General features: G+C 35.3%; 1 pseudogene; it reads left to right on the plus strand.

Moving 5' to 3' along the window:
- The first annotated feature begins 2,281 nt into the window (after positions 1-2,281).
- On the plus strand, positions 2,282-2,758 carry LOC101560333 (annotated as a pseudogene).
- The last annotated feature ends 356 nt before the right edge of the window (positions 2,759-3,114 follow it).

A 3,114-nucleotide genomic window follows, 5' to 3' on the forward strand; every position in this document is an offset into this window, starting at 1 on the left:
CCTGTCAGTGAAGTTTTTTGGGGTCTTTTATGTAGGATATCATGCCATCTGCAAATAAAGATAATTTGACTTCTTCCTTTACTATACTTATTCCTTTTGTTTTCCTCTTTTGGCTATTTGCTCTGGCTAACGTTCCCTTAAATATATTGAACAAGAGTGGGTATAATGGATGTACTTGTCTTGTTTTTTATGTTAGAGTGAAAGTTTTCAGTTATTGACCACTTAGTAGGATTTTGGCTGTTGGTTTGTCATAGATGGCTTTTATCAGATTGAGGCAAAGACCATCTATTCCAGTTACCTGTAGTGTTTTTATCATGAATGAATATTGAATTTTATCAAAAGCTTTTTCTTCATCTACTAGCATGATGATGTGATTTTTGCCTTTGGCCCTGTTGACATGGTGTATCACATTTATTGATTTACATATGTTGAGCCATGCATGCATCCCTGGGATGAATCCCACTTGGTCATGGTGTATAATGTTCTTGATGACTTGCTGCATTCAGTTTTACAGTATCTTTTGAGTATTTTTGCATCTCTGCTCAGTAGGGAGACTGGCCTATAATTCTCTTTGGGGCTTTCTCTGATTTTGGTATCAGGGAAATACTTGCCTCTAGGATTGAGTTAGGGAGTACTGCTCTCTTTCCAATTTCATTAAAGAGTTGGAGAAGCATTGGTATTAAACCTTCTCAAAATTTCTTGAAGAAGCTCGCAGTGAATCCATCTGGACCTGGACTTTTCTTTGTCAGCAAGTTTTTAATGAAATTTTCAATCTTATCAACTGACATTGGCTATTCAGATTTTTATATCATTTTTTACATAAGAATTTTATTTATACACACACAAACAAAAGAGTCAGAATGGCCCTTAAGCATATGAGATAAACCAAGAGTTCTGATTTGGATCATGGACAATTACCCCCCAACATTTAGAAAAGCAGAGGAAATTTATCAGGCTACGTAATGCTCTTTTCTGATAAAGGAAGTAACTACAAAAACTCTATTTACTTGTTTCAAGTAACCAGTGCTATATATGCAAAACAAACAAAATCCAACACTCCACCAATACTACTTTCAAAACTTTATTTTTTATTTTTTATTTTTTTGCAGAACCGGGGATTGAACTCAGACCCCTGGACTTGCCAGGGAAGTGCTTATTTTACTGAGCCATCTCCCCAGCAAAACTTGATTTTTATTAGAATGTTTTTTTCATACTAGTAAATCAAAACCTGATGTAAGTTATGGAGCTTCATCTTCTGGACACGAATGCGAAATTAGTCTGTCATCTTAAAAAACAAATTACGATTTGAGGACATTTCATATATGCCTCTTTTGCCAGCACCAAGTCAGCCTCATCTGAATCTTTCCATTTCATGAGAAACATCAATTCCCCACTACTATCTGTGACATCAATTATTTGTTCAGGATGAAGACCTCTAGCAAAATCTCTAGGTATGTGAGCAGCATCTTTTAGTTTCTTTGACTTGCTGTCATCAGATTCACTTTCAGATAAAGATTTTGTTTATGTACCATCTTTTACTTTACCAGATTTTTGTGAATTAAGAAATGTTTCAATTAATTCTGGACAATCTAAATTTTCTTCATGTTCCCATGTATTGTCAGTGTGTAAATCCCTTCCACTTCAGAAAATATTCTACCTTCCCATTCACTACACATCCATCCAGTACTTTTTCTACCACAAACTCTTCAGGTTCTGCTTCCTCAACTTTTTCTATTCTATTTCTTTCTCATTTTTTTGCAATGTAGTTTTATTGGAAGCCACTTTTTACTGAAAACTTGAAGAGCTATTATTCACCATCTCAGATGCTCAGTCATGGGTTTGCAGTGTCTCAGCCTGCACGCCTGCAGCTCCACAAGCACCTGAGCCCAGACTTATTATATCTTGATTTAGCTTTTATAATTAGCTCATATCTAGGAATCTTTCCATGTTTTCCATCCTATAAGAGTATAGATTTTCAAAGTACCTGTTGATGATCTTCTGAACTTCCACAAGATCTGTGGTGATTTCATCCTTTTCATTCCTCATTGCGTGAACTGAGTCTTTTATTACCTTCTTTTGATAAGATTGACTAGGGGTTTGTCAATTTTTTTTATTCTTTCAAAGAATTAAATCTTTGGCCTTCTCCCACCTGAGTCCTAGGCCCCTGGTGACCCAGACCAATCGATTAGACTCCCTGCCCCTGGGATTGCAGGCTTGGTGATGCTGTGCTTGGTTCTGTCCACCTGGAGTAGCCCGGGACTGCGACATCTTGTGTGCTGACATGGGAAAATCTCTTTCTCATTTGCCTCTGCATCTTAGTAAAGAAGATGCTTATGATGGAATCACACCGCCAGTGAAAATATGAGGACTGGATTGGCTAATAATGAAGCCTATAATGAAGATGGAAGAAGTGGAGATGTCCTGCAGTTTCCTTATGTGGAATAGGAAGAGATAGTATCATTTGCCCCACTTGCCAAGGAACAGGAAGAATTCCTAGTGGACAAGAAAACCAACTGGTAATATTGATTCCATATAGTGACCAGAGATCAAGGCCAAGAAGAACAAAGCTGTATGTGATGGCATCTGCTTTTTTCTGTCTGCTCCTTTCTTTTTTTTTTTTTGTCTGCTCCTTTCTTGATTGGCTATGTTTTTCCTTTTCCCTCGATCGATTGATGAGAAGTACATTGGTGTAAAATCAGCATATGTAAGTTATGATGCTCAAAAAAGAACAATATATTTAAATATTACAGTAAGTACAAATATATATTGAAAGCCTTTTATTTCATCCTTTATCCTATTAAGCAGCATCTTTATCCTGTTTGAGAGCATGTTTGTTAAATATAACCAGTATGGTTTGCTAGCTATATGTCTTTGCTGTGTTGATCCTTCTCTACCATTTTTGGTTTTTCTAAAAATGGAAAATAATAAATACTGCTAATTCATGCATAGAATTATTTATAATCTGATGATATTTTAGTAAAATAAAATAAGCTAAACATTTTCTGGAAAAGAAAAAATATTACAATCAATCAACTCTTCAACATTTGACTTTAAGTAAATATTATCAAGGTGTACTCAAATGTTATTTAATAGAAATTATTTTTAAAATTTTTA

The sequence above is a fragment of the Octodon degus genome, unplaced genomic scaffold (genome assembly GCF_000260255.1).
Source record: "Octodon degus isolate 3935 unplaced genomic scaffold, OctDeg1.0 scaffold00343, whole genome shotgun sequence".
NCBI classification, from domain to species: domain Eukaryota; kingdom Metazoa; phylum Chordata; class Mammalia; order Rodentia; family Octodontidae; genus Octodon; species Octodon degus.